This window comes from Dinoponera quadriceps, unplaced genomic scaffold (assembly GCF_001313825.1).
Source record: "Dinoponera quadriceps isolate SergipeBrazil2010 unplaced genomic scaffold, ASM131382v1 scaffold1782, whole genome shotgun sequence".
Taxonomy (NCBI): domain Eukaryota; kingdom Metazoa; phylum Arthropoda; class Insecta; order Hymenoptera; family Formicidae; genus Dinoponera; species Dinoponera quadriceps.
This window is the reverse complement of record NW_014555947.1, coordinates 290,507-308,739: the sequence shown is the minus strand read 5'-3', so window position 1 is coordinate 308,739 and position 18,233 is coordinate 290,507. Positions and strand designations below refer to the sequence as shown.

Sequence of the window (18,233 nt, the reverse complement as noted above, 5' to 3'; positions counted from 1 at the left end):
GAGGTACGTCATTTTCCACGGCGCTGCCGGCAAAAAATCTCGAGTGACGAGCCTTTAAGAGCCCGTTTGAGACGTTTGAAACGAAAACGAGCATCGGCGTCGACACCGACCGGAGTATATCGTTTGCCCGCGTCAGATTTGAAATTTATCGCTCAGATGTGATTATTTCCACTTCCTCCATTCTTTATGAAAGTTCGCCGGGCATGCATTTCAAATTAGAGCGCGTACGGAGAATAAAACTTGAAATGAGATCTCTCGCTTCCATTTTCAAACTGTAAACACTCAGGTGTACAACGGTTGTAGTATTCGCGTATCTCGCATAGTTGCCTTGCGTAGTTTCGCCTCGTGAGCGAGATAAATGAATACGACGTTTTGCGTGTTCCGCATTTCTCCGCTTCCAATTCCAGATAATAATCCACGAGGAAACTTCCGTGTGCAAAGTTTTCCGCGAAAGTACTGGGCTTTTTCGAAAGGAAGAGCTATTCCTGTCGTTCATCTTCGCGAGGTGGAGAGGAACGCGCGCGCTGCGTGTACACGTATTTTTCTCGCGATGCAGTTTCGCTGTGGACGCTGGTGGAAAAATTGTGCTCGCTGCGCATTTCGTTCGTTAACGTCGCGACACCGTCGTGCGACCGGCGAACATAGATTCGAAAAGTCCGTTCGCGTCTAAATCGTCCAGACACGTCACGTATCGGGCGCGCACGTCTGCGATCTGGATGTAAGAGCGTAGGTAGGTTAATTAGCTTTATCTCGACGTCAGGGTAGAAACGGTAGTTGTGCGATTAGTCAAACAATGTACGTGGCTTATCTCGAACATTTTACGGCTGCACTGGGCGTGCACTGAAGTTAACTCACTCGACTCGGCGTCTATGTTGCGAATGCTTACTTCGTCCTGCGGCGATCCGATGACGCCGTCGATCTCGCAGAAGTCACTCGCGAAACGTGTCATTATCATTATCGCGCTCTTCAAGTCGCCCGTCAAAGGGTCCGTGAACGCGCACGGTAACGTCAACCGAAGGCACGCAACCTCGATTTTTGTTTCGACGACATCGGTGACGTCTAATGCGATATAAATTTCAAGCCTGTGCCCGCTCAATTAGGTTCGTTCTCGTGGTAAATGCGTCGCGTCCCGATAATTTCATTTCGCCGCTATGAAAGCTACTGGCAATTTCTTGGGTTTTTGACGCGACACCGTAACATCAAAAGGCTCGCCGAGGTGAAGATGGTGGCCGACGCCTGGCCGTCGCCGCTCGTGTTCTCTTATGTAGGAAATTTCGCGATATTATTGTATCTTGCGAGCAGCCACGGAGCTCTTCGTAGAATTTTTCGCCCGACCTCCGCGAAAAGCGATTTGCCGATTGTTTTAATTAACTCAATTTATTTCTATATTGAAATATAATAATAATAGTACAAAATTATAATTATTATAAAATGGATTATAAAATATAATAATAATAGTACATAAAAAGTATACAAATATTTGTTAAATTAATATATTCGTTTTGTTAACTTATTACTTTTCATATTCACCTTGTTAAAATAACTATTGTTATTTTTCATATTTATCTTGTTAAAATAACAGTAGTTATTTTAACAAGGTAAATATGAAAAATAATAAGTATCGGAGTAATCGGAGAGACTTCCCGTCCTACGCGTGCGTTGTTTATGAAAAGGAAAGACAAAGTTACGCATTACGTAAACGTCAGTTTCATTTGTTATGCGACGTTAAGCAACCGTTGCCAACGATGAGTAATAATTAAATGGCAAATAAGAATCACCGGCAGCGCACGCGGAAAAACACGCGGCGAAGCGCGGAACGCGGTCGCGTTTCAACCCCGTTGCGCCCCGCTGCGAGGCACTTCTGCCACCGCAAGAAATTCTCGCCGCATAAATTAGCCCCATTGTGCCACGCGAACGTGTCCGCTTGAGATCAGGCCAGTGGTTTAGAACCCTTATACCAGACGATAGCAACGTAAACTCCGTGCAATATTCCTGAGAAAGGTTCGCCGCCTCTCTCTTTCTCTCTTTTTTTCTCTTTGTATTTTTCGTTTCTCTCCTCTTCCTCGTTTTCTTCTTTCTTTTTGCGGTTTGTACGGTTTCACGCACGCGAATTTCACCGCTACTCATATGTGAGATTAGGTCTCTGGGGTAATTTAAATTTTGGATCTGACCTGGTTCGTTCCAAGCGAGGACTACGGCGGCATGAAAATTTTCTCAGTCTTCTATCGGCGAGACAGGAACGGTTTTCAACGGGAGAACAGTGGACGATGCCGGAACGAGTTCGCGGAATTATCGTAATTGTAATATTTGCAGGCCCATCGTGTATGCCCGAATCGATTCGACCACGCTGAAAGCTCAAAAAATGTGATCGCACTGTCCGTAAAAGTTGGACGATTTTTTTCTCGGTGAGAGAGCGACGTGATTCATTATTCACGTGACTGCGCTCTGTTTGTTTTATCCATCTCATCGTCACTCTGCATATTAAACTTCTCTAAATATTTTAATCCAACTGTTTACAAACTCTTTCACTAGAACCGAGATCTTTATAAATACGCTGTATACGTTTCTATCCGTGTCGTCAAACGACAACAATGAGACGTGCAAAATGTACCATTATTGTAGTAGAAAGCTTCGGACGAAAATACTTACACTAAGCCGTGCCTAGTGAGATGTCCAATTAAGATATCGCAGCGGGTCAATCTGTTTGAACATGTCGCAACCTATGCGCCGCAACGATACAGAAACTATTCATAACATTATTCCGCGATATGTTTAATCTCTGAACTGATTATTTCACTGATATATGTTTAATCTCTGAACTGATTATTTCACTGATTCTATCGTTTGCTAATTGAAAAAGATATGAGAGAGGAAAGAAATTTCAAATTCAACGGAATTTGCAGGATTAATGTAGAATTAAAATCTCATCTCAGATTATATTGCATAATAAGAATAAATTAAATTTTCCTCTAAAGATGTTTACGATGCTTGAAATGATAACGCACTCGGAATAAAAAAGGAAGAGAAAAATGACGGGATTCTCGTGGTTTTTTTAACGATTTTGCTAACGTCGCAAGTAAATTGATGTTCTGCGTTTGTGATATATCGATCTTGTCTAATAGCCGCGAATTATCGTGATGTGACTGTGTCAACAAACCTTCTGAAACATCGAAGTTTGTATGTTTATTTTACCGGGAAATAACGCATAGTACACGTTGGCGTCTTTGATAAAGATGCTCGAGTTTAATCGAATTTCGTAGCGGATCAGCTTGGTTAGTTTAACATTATGGCTATATCTAATGCCGCGTCCGTTGGTAAACTTGGCCATTCGAATGACAAATCGACCTGATCAATCTTCCGAAAGCGTTGCACGAGATTTAACTGTTTGCTATTAAGGTATGTAGTAATTAGAATTTATTTTGTTATTTATTATTCTGGCTTTCCAAATTAAACTAATCGCCATAGAAATGACATATGACAGTCTGTCTTGGGAATTGATTTTTTCGAAAGTTAAATCTCGTTAAAAAAAGGAAAATAGTTATTCTACAATTTTTAATTATTTCTGTACTGTAAAAGAATCACTAATCCGCATTTTCACCAAACACGGTTTCGCGTAATGGAAGAAAAATTACGTGTTATATTGCTAGAGACAGACATTCAACTTGTCTGTTCGATGCAACAAAATTTTACTAGAGTTCGTACCGTAGATGGAACACGCGATTTCGTTCGCACATTGTGCGAGATACTCGGATTGGCTGGGAACCTCATTACTCGAGTGCCATAATGGGAGTATCTGATTGTGAATAAATTCGAGCGGCGTGGATGGAGGTCCGATAGCGGTAAGGAAAGGCAGACAAATGGCACGTAATGCAAGGTTAAACAGCGCCGTAGTTCTGGCTTTTATTAGCGTAACGAGGTTGTCCTTGGTTAGCTAAATCAAATCGAATAGAATCGATAGCTACGACGCTCTTATTAACGATGAGTTCCGACGTGCTTCAGCCCCGTTTCGTGCACTCACGTAATTTCATCGGATATTCCCAAATGTTATTTACACGGCACAAACACGAATTTATTAAATGGGCCGTAAAAGCGCACAAGAGACGTAAACACCATCAGACTAAATCACAGTATGTTCTGCGTGCATTTTTTTAACTAAGATGTTTGTCCGCACATTTGATTTGAAATTTCAGAAAAAGAAAAAATGAATGTAAAATGTATTGAGTTGAGAAAGTACTGCGATCCATGAAGGATTTCAAGCTTTGCTGACGAGAAAAGCCGAGCAACGCGAGCTCCTCCTCAGTTTCAATCCTAAAAATACGCGCTTACTTTCACTTAGCTTAATTCGCTCAATCGGCTTCATGTTCGCGAACCGTGGCGTGAGATCAGATGGAAGACGCCGGGGTAGAATGCGAGGGAAGATGAGCACGTCGGGAAAAACACCTGCACTGCGTCTATCCGCTGCCACGTTACGTAATCGGTATTATCCGCCGCCTCCGTTGCAGGCGTGTCGCGTAGACTCGCGTACGTCTCACGGACGACTTCTCGTCGTCTCCGCATGACGCAAGATCGGTAATAGCTTCCTTATTTAGCAGCAAATCACGTAACCGGTGTTCTGTCAATGCTAATTAGCGATAGTATGATTGATCGCTGTCGTCGCGACGTGAAGCGGGATGTTTTAATTGACGTATTCGCGACGTGCTAAATGGGCACTCGAGGATAAAAATACGCAAAAGAGAGAGAGACAATACGCGTAAGAGAGTAAAAATTGGGAGAATTATTGAGTTCGGTATGGAAACGAAGAAAAATCACATCGTTGCGTGTCGTGACAGATAAGCGAATAATTCGATATACGGCGGTTAGAAGCGGTCGCCCGCAACGTATAAATAAAGTTATTTATCTCGAGAATTTTCCTCTTTCTCGCGCAAAGTTCTCTTTGTTTTTCCTTCCGGGCTTTCGACGCGCCTCTGACGGGCTGCGAGCTGTTTCTCTTAAATAAAATAACAGACATTACATCTCGCGCGTCTAAAAGCTCGATCCGATGGCGCGTCTAAAAGCTCGATCCGATTCTATTCGAGCGACTAGCACTCGGTTTTTTTTCCAACCCGGCATCTTTTTTCAGCCAATTCCCTATTGCGAAAATTCTCGCGACTTAAGCAGAAGTTAGCGAATTCTCGAAAAGAGCTGTTCGCTGCCGATCGTGCAATTAAGTTACGAAGTTGCGCAGTCCCTTTATGAATAGCACGGCAGCCTGCAAGCTGCGGAAGCATCGAAACTTGACGAGATTGACGAGATATTCGGTGTGTTTTAATCTCTCGTTTCAATTATCGGTACGCTTCTTTTTTACTCTTATTTCCATTTGCGCAGCATATCGGATACGATTTTACTATTGAAGTTTCAGTTGGAAATATCACGTGTATTTTCTTACATTCGCCATTTGATTGCCGTTATTTGTTGTTATTAATAAACACAAAATGCAGCTTTCTCATTGTAAGCTTGATTAAAATTGTCGGCAAAGAACTTTCGCGCAGTAATCGTACGACGATGCAAAACGATACGAGAGAAACGCGGGTGAAACATAAAACGTAAGAGAATTAAAAGCATTAATATCCACCAAAATACGTGAGGAAAATGATTTATGGTAAAACACGGTTTTAAACATCACTTTTTCTTTTTTCATTTTTCTCTCCTTTTTTTTTATTTAAGTGAAGAGCTCGCTTCTCATGGCAGCACTCGATTAATCGTTTTCAGTGGGCGTGGGTGAATATAGATACTCATCCGATTTAAGTATCGCTGTTATCGCGGGACATGATCGCGTTTCCGTGATAAGCATGATTGGTTACGTAATTCGCATATTTTTGCACGACTGTGTTTGGTCGTTTGTATTTACTGCAAGTGTTCTCTCTTTCTCTCCTACCCCCCCCTCACCCCTTTCACTCTCTCTTCTCTTGTTTTCACAGTATTGTCAGGATTACACGTCATAGGATTATTTTGTGCTGCCGCTTTTTGTTCCGTTTCATGAAACGTGTTAAACCGATTTCCATCGATATCTCGCGTAACGCAGCACGATTTTCACGTGGCTCTTTGCCGCTGGAATCGGCAGGAGGATTATAATTAGCGGCAGTCGATTGGAGAGAGCACGTCTGCCTCTGTCTGTCGCACCAATGAATTCTACACGAGTCGCAGGCTCCGTGCGTCTCGTCGTGTGCGTTCGCCAATGTTGTTTTCACAGTCTCGACATTCGTGGCGTATTTATCGCGCGAGAAATTACTCCGCCGCAACGAAATACGAGTATTTAACTGTCCGAAACACGTCCGGGCTGTCCAACGTCTCCGCCTCTCGCGCGTCTCGAGGACGCTTTTACTTCGTCAGCCGGAACGCGTTCTTTCTTGTGAAATCGAAAATAGTCACGCGTTGTACGGATTTCAGAAAAGCTACGAAGGTTCAACTTTCTTCCTTGCGTATCCTATAATTTCTTTTTTTTTTCATTAATGTCACCATTGATCACCGTCAATAATTTATCAAGATAACTATATTTAAACGTCGGAGAAAAAATGTAGAAGAGAAAATAATTGGTGTAAATTAAAAATATTAATTTCTTGGGTTGGATCAATTCGGGAATTATATACTAGTTGTGAATAAAGGATTAATTTCGGAAAGAATTATATTCACAAAAATAGGACTGGAAACTATTTTTGGGTATGATGTATTTGGACACGGTGCGATGTATATCGTTACCGGAACGATACGACGAGATAAAGCGATTTGCGTCACGCCGGATCTCCGAGTTATCACGAATCGATATCAACACGGACCCTTCACAGGGAGGTGTGGAAAAAGAGACAGAGGGATCGAGTGTCAATTCGTCACTGGAAAGTGTTACGAACCGTATCGACACGCAGCTGGACAACGTTCGGTTCTTGCCGGGCGAGAGAAATTCAATTTTCCCTTAATTCAGTCGGATGGGGCGCACTTTCGCACTTTCGTACTCCGGAATAATTCTCCATCGTGGAATTAGTCGTCGGGATGTTTCGCTTCAGCGGGACGGGAAAGGAGAGTGACGTTGCCGTCGTTCTTCGCGCCGGACTTGGCGAATTCTCGGGAAAAAGGATCATACGTGCATGTAACGGGGAGCGCGAAGACGGGACTTCGTTCCGCTGTAAAATCAACGGCGACGTCGAGGCTGGCGATAAAAGCACCGGCGGACCGTATTGTTCTCGCAGTATGGTTCGTCGTTGGCCACGCGTCGATCAATTCGACCCGCCAAGAAGGGTTTTTTTTTTTCTTTTTATATCCAACTGTCTTTACGAGCGGACTGAATTTCGCGATATAAAACGCACGCATCTCTCTCTCTTTCTCTTTCTTTCTCTCTCTCTTTCTCCTCCTCTCGGCTGTGCTTCGCCGACAAGGCTGCCGACCGAGTCTTCTCGAGACCGAGAACTGCCATAGTGACGGTGATTCCGCGCGACGTGATTTATGGATCGCCTATCACGCTTTTTTTTCATGAACTTCTCGTAAGAGAAAGACTCCGTCGCGAATTTTTCCCCGTTCAAATTTATGCACGCCGAGCGCGGCTAATTCCTTCCACGAGAAAGATCGATCGGTAATTCGCGTCGCTTGACACGTTATTTCGTTACGAATGTATAGCCTCTCCGAGTCTTTATTACGCAGAATCATTCTGCGGGGAGAACGAAGGTAATAACTGCGCAGCCGTCGCAATCTATCGATTGTTTGATCTGTTTCTTTTTCTCTGTTTCCCTTTCGGTTACAGTACCCGCACGGATGACAAATCGCGTTTGAATCGCACGCCGTTCATTTATAGCCCGTACCAGTTGATAATTTTAAAATACTTATAACCACAAAGTAAAATTATACGGGAAGTACGTTATTGTCGTAGATAGATTTTGCCGTGCGGCAGCGCGATAGTTGGACTTACGGACATATTGTTAACGCTAATAGTTCCTTCTTCGTGCGGATATAAACTTCTGAAAGGCACGAGTCAAATAAGTAAAGCGTCATCATTAGTGCTAACAGCGCGCTCCCAATACGTGGCGGCGCTATTTATAGGTATAAAGTTGAACGCGCTATATATATCGCATTATATCGCGTCTAAGTTGAAACCTTTGTTACATCTCGCGCGCCCGAGTGACATTGTTCCCGGCGACTTTTTACGGCGAAGTTGTTTACCTTAGCGAAATAAATTTCACTCCGTCCGATTAAATAACATTATTCGTTAGAATCCATTTCATTAGAGTCAATATTCGTGAATGCGCGCGTACGTGCATTTTACAATATAACAAATATAACGTTACAAATATCAAAATATCGTGCACTCGCATTGAAATTTGAAACTTCAGATACGTCCGGTGGGGATGAAAAATAATTCCTATTTATTTCATTTGTTTTGAAGGTTCGTTTCTACCAGTGTATCTTTCGTTAATGTCAAAATAGATCGAGCAAGACAACAGCACAGTGGCGGGAAGTTTTTCTTCATCACGCAAAATTAAAAAAAGACGACGCGTGCAAATGCTTTTTTTAGCCACTATATGTATAAATATAGGTGCGTATATACGCAGCGCGTGAAGGAGCTCCTCGTCTTTTACCTTGTACTACGTCTACTTTATCTTGCTATTTCAGGCGATTTAAAACGAAAGACTGATGTTGAAAATCCCATCAAGCGTTAAAGCGCTTGACGGCGGGTACGCGAAAGTTCACGAGTATTTAAAAGGATCGGAAGAATTCGGGGATTCGAAATATCGGATGTTGGCTGCTTCATATAACTTTACCTCACCCGCGATAACCGCGTTAAACGTATCTCGATGTGATTTCCCACGTCAATCTTTTGATTTTTAATCGTTGGAGACAACAGAGTCAAGTGAGCGTAACAAAGCAAAGTTTCTCTTTACTCGGTAGCTCTCTCAGATCGTTGTCGGCGAGGTGTATATTAAAAAAATCAAATAAAACTCGAAAACGACCGGACGATAATCGACGATTGAGAATAGACGATCGAAACCCGGAAAACGTACGTGCAGCGCACGTGCAATCGCGCCGCGTCACGTGAATGGTACAGTGTAAAGTCGGAAGCCTAGACTGCGTGCCAAAAATAGAATCTGGGTTTATAGTGGAGCAATACCCTCTTCGAGTATCGAACGTAGACACTGTCATCCTTCGCGAAATGCTCGGCACGTCGGCGTGAGTCTTGCACTGAAGCCTGCACATCCGTTTTTCGAGTCGAACTTGAACATTTCTCACCGCGCTCGCCTCACCAGCTCGAGTGCTGCGAGCGATAGGTTTCGTCGATCTTCCCGACAATAAACATTCTTTCCGACAATTCTCGGCTATTCGTTCTTGCTTCGAGTCATTACGTCGTCAATCAACTCGTATCGTATCGCTTTAAAAACCCTTTTCGTGCAACCGGATTGCCTTGGAAATAAATTGCAACGCTTTCGCGGGCGCGCGTGTGAGGTAGATCTTTTTTTTTATCCCACCTTGCGGCGACAGAGATAACTTTTAACGCGAGAAAGCGTCGGGCAAATCCATTATCGCAACATTCAGCCGCACTCACCACCCACTATTCTTAATTTTCAAACGTAATTGTACCGGGGATTAATCCGCTGAATGAAATTTCGCTTAACTTCCACAATGGTAGCCGGGCGTTTTATGAAGAAAGCTTCCGGTATAACTCGAACGAGAATTGTATCGCGGACGCGGGACGTTTCTGTCGTTCTTTTAAAAGCACGGTAACCAGAGACTGCAGCTTTGGGGAGACGAAGCGAGATATCGAATTTTATCTGTCGATCCGCAGAGATTTACACACACCGAGATATCAAACGCCGGTGTGTAGCGCGCGGCCACCGCCGTCGCGCTTTCTCTCCGGTTCCTGTCTAAACGATCATGTTATGTAACGATTATTAGCGCGAGCCCCGTTAATAGTCTATATAATTAAACGTCAGTAATATTTATCGACCGTATCGCGCGCGACATAGCCTTAATTCAAAAAGATGAAGTCAACAATACGGCGCCTTCAGGCAAGTTACGCGCGGGTGGGACGGTCTTCCGTTTCCGTCACTGATTAGCACGTGCGCATACGCGCGTGAAAATGTAAACATTAATGTACCGACTCCGCTGCATCTCTCATTTTCTCCCGCTGTGTTGTTTCACGTATAACAATCAAAGTGGAGTCCGAGATTAGTTCTTTTCAATTACGAGGTAGCGCGGAAAATATTCACATTCGCGAGCATACTCTTAAGTTAAATAAACTCGCATCTTCGATTCCAATTTCGCTGTTATCTCTCTCTCTCTCTCTCTCTCTTTCTCCCCCTCTCTCTCTTTCTCTGTACGGTTTCATTATTATTAAATTTATTATCAACTCATCAACAGTATGAGTTTATTATTATGGAATGTGAGAGGCGTACTTCATGTTGTCTCACTTTGTAATCCCCTGGTAGAAATGTATGCAGTCTTCCTAGACGTCCAGTTATTGTCAAGCGTCATTGCATTTTCATGAGTTGTAACAATATTGCATAGGAAATGAACAAGAACTTGATCTAGTTTTACTCAGTGGTTGATACAGGTTTCCTGGTAAAATATGTGCAGTTTGCGACATCTGCACTGAGAAGACTTTCCTTCAAATTTAATACATTTTATTGCATCCAAACAAATTTCATCAGAAATTCTGTTCCTTTCAACCAGAACTGGTTGTTCCCTTTCTGGTTAATGCAACTAGATTTTTTCCCGTGTCTAGTAACTGTCCGGTAACTGCTCAAAAATGTACGAAATTTCTACTAGGATCACTACAATTTTTCAAGCAGGGCAGTAATAGCAGCTACGATGCTGCTGCTTCGTCTATATCCGCTACGTTCTCTTATACTCTATATTATTTTTTTATTATTATTATATATTATTATTACTATTTATTATTATTTACTTTTCTTTATATGCGACGAGTAAAGTTATCATTAACATTATTATTATTTTATAACGAGTAAACATTGCGCTTGTACAGAGCATCTCAGACTCGAAGAAGAGCGCGCCGCGCACTGTTCCTCGCACGATATTCGGCGTCGATATTTTCTTTTCGGTAAGAAAATATAAAGACGCTCGATATCAGCTCATATCTAGATTCGGACTATGTAGGAAAAAAAGCGGCATATAGGGGATATCGATTATTAGTTGAACGTTGTACGCGAAATAGGATGCAGGGTGGCCCCCCGAGGCGCGTGGTTGATAACAGCGGAGCTATGCGTTCCCCGATATGTGTTGCGTGTTGGCCTTACTCGCTACGTATTCTGACTGCACATTTCGCACTAATATATACGCGGTCGTCTCGTTTTCAAGCTGAAATAACATCGCACGTGACCTTCATGCGAGACGAACGAAGCTCAGAATAGGGCGGCTCTGCTGAATGTTCGGTCGGAAAATACCGAATTTGACGCGGCTCGCTTTCCGGTAGCTTTTTCTCCCTCTCATGTTTACAACCGAGTGTATCTCCACGACATTGCTCGCGTTTCGCGACTACCTGAGTAGAAAACAAATAAGAATCTAGCCAGTCAGGAATTCTGATCGCTGTCTAGAAACTAGAGTCTTAGATATAAATAGGGAAGAGCAACTGAATTCGATATATCGAAAGTCGGCTTTTTTTCTACGGTGGTTCTTAGAGCAAGCGAATAAAGGTGAAAGCAAGGAAGTGTGAAAAGGAAGGTGAATGAGAAAAAAAAGGTTAAGTTGCAAGAAGTTGACCATATAAGAATTTCCTTCATAACTTGTAGCTACTCGTAATAATTCGATATATCAAAGAAGGAATTTTCTGTGTCATGATATACTAAAATTAGAACAAAAACAATATAACTTACCGGTACATCATAATTGACAAGGTGAATGTGTTAATTTAACATTATATCTACATCTTTAACTTTTTAACGCATTCCCCATGTTAAAGTAACACAAAGTTTTAGTAGATCGTTTTTAACACAAAATTTTACACACGTTTTAGTAGTTTTAGTAGATCGTTTTTAACACAAAATTTTTCACCGTGTAGCCAAACAGACTAGTAAATGCTGGCTAGTTTCTGGTCAGTTAAAACTCGGCATATACTTAGTTCATATTTCATGGCCAGAAAACTAGCCAGAAACCTGCCTCCGGGCCAAACGGATTAGTAAATGTTAGCTAGCTTCTGGCTAACGATACATTTTTCCCGAAACACATTTTTCTCGTATACACCGTCGATTATAGCGAGAAACTTCCGCGTTCGTTGGTTATAAAGTAGATTTCATTTTACTCCCGGCGATCCGTCGGGACCGCTTAGACAACAAATGGTTCACCCTTTCGCATAGATAAGACCCTTCGTTCTGTTTTCTCACGGCACGTGTTACGAGTAGAACCCCGAGTGCCGGTGTGCTCGTTCGGTCGCGGGCGGGAGGGGTGTCGATAAGCTTATTCGGCACGTGTCAACTTGTATAAACTCACCCGGAAGAGAGACGTGTCGCGCGACGCAGTGCGTTTAATCGTCCGGGCGTGATGCCGAACGTTCCATCTTCTTCTCTCAGCCCGGTTATTTCGAACATAGTTTCGTTTGAAGTTCGAAAGTAAGGAGGGAGGCGCGCGCTCCCTCCGCTGATTTATCACGTTCGCCCGCAGCTGTACATTCCGACGGTGCGCGAAACTTCTCCGCGAGCGGTCGTGTCTGTCTCGCGCGATCGCGACGATAAAACGGCGGCGGGTAAAGTTCGCGAATCGCGCGTCGCGCATTCGTGCGCGCAATTCCGATCTCTAATTTCTCGCGCGGCGTGCCGTTTTTCTCCATCCGTGGAATCCCGGATGTCGCGAGGACAGAATCGATGGACACACTTCTGTACTCCGACGTCGTCGACGTGCACGTATTGACCTTTCGTTCGGTCTCTCCCCCTTCTTGTCCATAGGCGGATTTAACTCTCTCTGGTTTTTCGGCTCCGCGCGCAGGCCGGATTTTGCTACACTGGCGTTGAAGTATACGAGTGACACGGTTTCCCAAAACGCGGCCGGTGTTTTGTCTCTATCTATCTCGGCGGACGTGCGCGAATGTAAAAGGACGAGACGACCACGAGAGCTACGGTCGTGGAGCTTCCGACGTCACTTTTCAACGAAGCGCGGGCGGATATGCAGATGTATGCAAACATTTGATATAAAACATGCAGATGACCGCGCGATCTGATTTGAACCGTTGGTGAAGCGCGTATTGACAGTTCGACCCCCGAACGGCACCCAGAGAGATACCCATGATCGATCGACGGCGGATGTGAAATGAAAGTTAAAGAAGAAGGATGTAACGGTGAGACCCGGAGTTGAATAAAAGAATCGACGTAAACACGAGAAGGATGAAATCCCGCGGGAAAACGTGAGGGAGAAGACGAACCAGGAATAACTCGACTCAATACGTCGCAATATCATTGCGGAAGCGGCCGGATCGCCCAATTTTTCCGACGTAATCCTCCCGTTAGACGGGATTATCCCCCGTCCGCATCTGCTCGCTCATCAGCAATCTCAGACTTTACCTATCTGGCCGATCTCGGAACATCCCCGCGAACGTCGCTCTGACAAATTTCTAGGGAAATTTCCGGGTTTAAGCCGGGTCAGCGCGGCGTCTCGGCCAACATCGGCGGCTAAAGATATTCGGAACTGCGAAAGTTAGTTTGTTGTTTAAGATGCCGTACGCCGGCACGTGCCTATCGGGCACGGGCCAATCTACTTCGTCCGTTGTTCCGTCGTTCCTCTCCTTCGCGCTCGGTGTGGACTTACATTAGATTACGGTTGAAATACTTGCGCGAGCGCGCGCCTCAGCGCACGCGATCGTGTGATTTCCCTGTCATCCGTCCGTCCACGTGCCGCCTTCGTTTTCGCTCGCGTCAACTTGGACGGCTTCGTAAAGACCCTCGGATTTCCGAGAATTAAAATCAGAAAGCGGCATTCTCTGCTCGATATGCAGTGCCGACCGTGTGAGTATTCGCGGATATTCCGAGTGGAAGTATTTCCGGGAAAAAAAAAACTGATTACTAGCCAGAAATAAATCAGTTTTCATTGGTTAGGCTTTATTAGACGATCACTGTTCGATAACTCGGTAGGAAATCATGTTCGGATGAAACTAGCCGAAAACTCGCCAGAAACCAGCCGGGCCGAATAGATTGGTAAACGCTAGTTGGTTTATGTCTTGATTTAAAACTGGTGATATTCTAGCTCGTACGTTTTAGACAGTCATTGCAGTGCAGTCGGACAGTGCTCTCTTAAATCAAATCAATAAAAGTTGCACCGATCGAATTAGTAAAAGAGTATTTCATTGGTAATAAATGAATGTTTATTGATTCTTAGTAGAAACAATTCCATCCAGCTCTACCACTTTATATATCACTGACTTTCACTGGTAGAAAATTTACTGCGAATTACTGTTACACATTTTATTGCAAAACTACAAATATATACATATATGTGTACATATTCAACCACACATTGCATTTGCCGTAGCTGGTAAAGTAGCGGACTCAAGAGCTTAGAGGTTCCAGATTCAAGTCCCATCATCGTATCTTTCAAGTACAATATAAATCAATTAAATGGCACATATACACGGTAACAAGTTTTATGTTGAAAACAGTTCACTGATATTTTGTGTTATTTTAACACGGGGAATGTTAAAAAAAGTGCATAAATCAGTGTTGATATGTATTGACAACGTGAATATGTCAATTAAACATTACATTTATGTATTTCTTAACACATATGTTAAAGTAATATAAAATATCAGACCGTCTTTAATACAAAATTTTTTATTGTATAATTAAGAATATTTTTCACAAAATCACTGATAATACCTTAAGAATAATTAAGATTAGTTAAGATAATAAAGAAAAAAAATAAATAAATAATATATTTTTTTCATTATCTTCTGCAGTCAGGTTTCACTGATGCAAATAGTCGCTGCTATTAACTGATTCCATCAACGAGATTTTACTGATTTGCGGTGCTATACTTTTAATTATGACGATCAGTGACTATGGACTGCTTCTTAGTGTTAATATATTAATTACATTTTAGAAAGCAGGCAATAATATTGGATAAATACTGAACAGTAATCAGAATTCTTGACCAGTTATTAATTAGATTCTGATTTGTTTTCTATCCGGGGCGGCGATTGTTTCCTTCAAAAATTGTTATTCGTCGAAATCTCATTGTTCGTTTGCTTGGGAGACGTTTTCCACGAAATGCTTTCCTACAGGATTTTTTTAGCACCAGCTTTTCTTCCCTGCTCTCGACGATAAATATAACCGAGTGCGACGGGAGCAATGCAATTCAATCGGAAGAGCGCGCGGCCTTAAGCTGAGATACACATCGCGCGAAATAATTAGAGTAGAAAGGGAGCGTCGAAAACGATACTTATTCTTCCGTTGATTCGCACATTTTATACACGACATCTCCGACAATAACAATATATCACCCACGCGGCCGTCTAATTACCCTCTGTCTGCGCGAAAGCGCTGTTTCATCATTCCCACGTTTCGTCCGCGAGGAAATTACTTTCGCCACTATTGCGGAACGATTGATTCAATTACCGTATGTAAATTCCCCGGCGACGTGTCACGCGAGAACGTTCGCTTCGTCTCGACTCGCCTCGCGTTCGAAAGAGACGTGCTCGAAATGCGTCTTCGCGGTGTGGGCGGCAGGTGTTACGTTATCGCGTGTCTCACCGTGTACGAACGAAATTCAATGCTATTGCCACCGGGTAATGTGGGAACGATGCCTACGTGCGTGTAATTGGCGAGGCCGGCTACGGTTAGATTAACAATGCATAATGCATATCTCTCCTTTAAAGCCGCCGCCGCCGCCAGTTCGTTCGTAATATGCATGCGAGAGTAATTGCCATGGCGAATCGATCCGTTCGTCTGTGCGCGAAGCCCTCCGGCTGATTTTGTGTCTCCGGCGAAAGAATTCCGCCGGCCCCGCTCATCTCTCTGCTCGAAAGTTTGTCGCGTACGCGACCAAAATGTTAAATTCTGTTTTCGGAAAGGGAGAAAGGCCCGGACGCGACGCGAAATCTAATTTAGCTCTTTTACGAGAGGGTGACAGTGACGGTGCCGGAGGATAATTGTTTCAATATCACTTAGTTAAGCACTTGTTCGAATTACATTACTTCGAACTTAAAGGGAATGTCTCATAAGTATTTGTTCGCGCAAAATGATTTGTACTTACGCTCGTTTCATCGCGGGAAACGTAAGTAACGCTAGAGACTGAGAAATCCGTTTAGTTGAATCAACTAAATTCTGATTTGACTATGGGCAAACAAATTTTTTGTTATAAGAAACCAAGATTTAATTCTCTGAAGCAAAGGTTTGGTTCTCTGAAGTTTCAGAGGTTTCAAAGAACCAAACCTTTGATTCAGAGAACCAAACCTTGGTTTCCTATAACAAAAAATGTGTTTGCCCATAGCCAAACCAGAATTTAGTTGATTCAACTGAATGGGTTTCTCAGTATAGGCGTTTCGTAAACGAATAGTCGTAATTCCGTAACTTCCGCTATTAAAAATCCGTCGTAAAATAAATTCTAAAACAACATACACGTGATATATGATATGGTAATTGCAAACTCGGAAAAATGCAAATTTCCTAGGTATAATTTTTCCTCCCAAATTCTCTGCACGATACATATACGCGTGGAGGTCATATTTTCCACGATTAAACGTAAACTAAAAAAAAAAATAACCCCCGCATTAGCTTATATAGCACTGTTGGCTTGCGTAGCAAGTTGAGCAACGGGATTAGCAATTAATATGACAATTCAAATAGGTTAAATGAGAAGTAAACAGATATCGTTCTCGGCGAACATCTCGGCATACACATACAACGTAACACATCTGCAGATGGAGTAAAAGGCGTCAGTTTAATGAGCGAAATGATCGATTAGATTAAACGGGCGGGGCGAGAGGGCACGATTAAATGTAATTTGTCGCAGGGACGATAATTATTAAATCGCGCGAGTGGGATCTTTTAATTACACTCGCTGGCTTTTCCGATGTGACAAAATTATTCCCTTTGACGCGTGTCGGCCGTGCGCGGCGTGTTAATTACTCTCGCGCCGCTAAACTCTTGCTTTCTTTGCATGTATGTACAAGTGGTGCGCGTTGACCCCGTACATGGGCGCACCCATTGGAGCTTGCAGTCTAGGTATGCACTGAGCGAGTGAGCAAGGGATGAACGATGAACGGCAAACTTTCCTCGTTACGAATCGGCAAACATGCAAACGAAATCATAACGAGTACGAACAGAACGTTTCGAACCGATATTGCTCGTAAGATGGTCTATCAAAGCAAGTTCGCGTTTAGACGCGAACTTACACATGCGTATTACACATTCACTCGGTCGTTCGTTCAACGTATAACCATATTTGAAAAAGATCCGCCTCACGAAACGGCACTTGAAATTTCCGACGAGACGCGCGAACATCCGGACGACGCGTTTCGCACGTCCCGCCGCGTGCGATCGCAAATCGAGCCCGACGATTTGCCCCCGAGAGAGAAACGTGCTCGAGAAAAATTTCAGCGCCCCGCGGAACTCGCTGGACGTTCGTTAAAAAATGCAGTCGACAAACTTGCAAACCTGCGGCGAGCGTAAAATGCTCGGGTCACACCGATCGTTCCGACGCGAAAGCGATCGTGAGCCGCCGAGGGACAGGTAGATTTGTCGACTCACCTGAGAGAGAAGATCGGCTCGTCGTTAGGACGATTCGCGCGACGCTGCACTACCGCAGTGTCCTCCGTCCTCCGTTCTCGCACACCCTTCGATCACTCGGCAATCGACAGACGAATCACTCGCCGGGCAGATTTGTGTCAGGAGAGGTCGACGGTCCCATTGAGTCGGGAGAGAGAGGCGAGGGACAGACGGAGAGAAAGAGAGCACACAGGTGCGCGCGTCCGGCACGATGCACGCGCGTTGGGTTGCGTCGCGACGCCGCGTGCCGACTGAAGCCCGCCGTCGTCGTTCTTCTACCGTTCTCCGGCGGCGTCGAGGGAGAGAAGGGCGCACAGTGTCGGATGCGTGTCCGGGCGCGCCTGCCAACATCGAGATGCCCACCGCCGCCGACGCCGGCGTTGCCTCCACCTTTACCACCACCGCCGATATCGCCCCGCGTTCAACCCCCTCGACGCCGGCGCCGGCGGTTCGCCAGAGGACTCTCGCGCGAACTCGCGTCCACGTGGTGCGCAATCGTCGGGCGACCGA

At 44.0% G+C, this 18,233-nt stretch overlaps 1 protein-coding gene across 2 annotated transcripts in view; it reads right to left on the bottom strand.

Moving 5' to 3' along the window:
* The window catches only part of LOC106746131, a 78,306-nt gene extending 60,331 nt beyond the window's left edge, over nucleotides 1-17,975 (bottom strand). For both annotated transcript variants that reach the window (XM_014622366.1, XM_014622367.1), the window contains exon 1: nucleotides 17,706-17,975. The gene's annotated coding sequence lies outside the window, so the exon portion shown is untranslated. The remainder of the gene's footprint in view (nucleotides 1-17,705) is intronic.
* Between the last annotated feature and the right edge of the window lie 258 nt (nucleotides 17,976-18,233).